The following is a 527-nucleotide window of genomic DNA, read 5'->3' as shown; positions in this document are numbered from 1 at the left end:
TGGTCTCAAATGCCTATAGGAGAGTTTGTGGCTAACCAGCACTGTCTTGCAGATACTGGGGGTGGGGTGGGCAGGGGGGAGCAGGCATAGTGATCAGCTGTATGTCCTCTCTCTTCTCCCCGTTACCCTGTGTGTTTGCCAACTAGCTCCACTGTGTTTCTCTGACATGGGTAAGAGGTAGCTACCCCTTTACCCTTGCCAAGATTCTCATCAGTAAAATATTTATATGAAATTGCATGTTTATTGACTCCTCTCACACCTGGAGTTTACTTGAAAACCAAACAGAATAAAGGGGAATCCATCTTGAGCTAATTTACTACCCACTTGACTTTTAGGGTGTTAGTCACTCCGGTCCTTTTTTTATTTGCTTAGATTTATGGCACGTGATATAAATAGCTATGGAGAAGGCCTGCAAAACTGCAAAAAATCCTGGTATTTCCAGAGCAAAGGAAAGAGGGAGCCAAAAAGGAAGTTATTTTCTCTAAAGAAGCCTGCCAACCTTTCCTCAGCAGATGGTTTGTGCCTGC

Source organism: Vulpes lagopus, chromosome 1, assembly GCF_018345385.1.
Source record: "Vulpes lagopus strain Blue_001 chromosome 1, ASM1834538v1, whole genome shotgun sequence".
NCBI lineage: Eukaryota > Metazoa > Chordata > Mammalia > Carnivora > Canidae > Vulpes > Vulpes lagopus.
Note: the sequence above shows the minus strand (reverse complement) of the source record.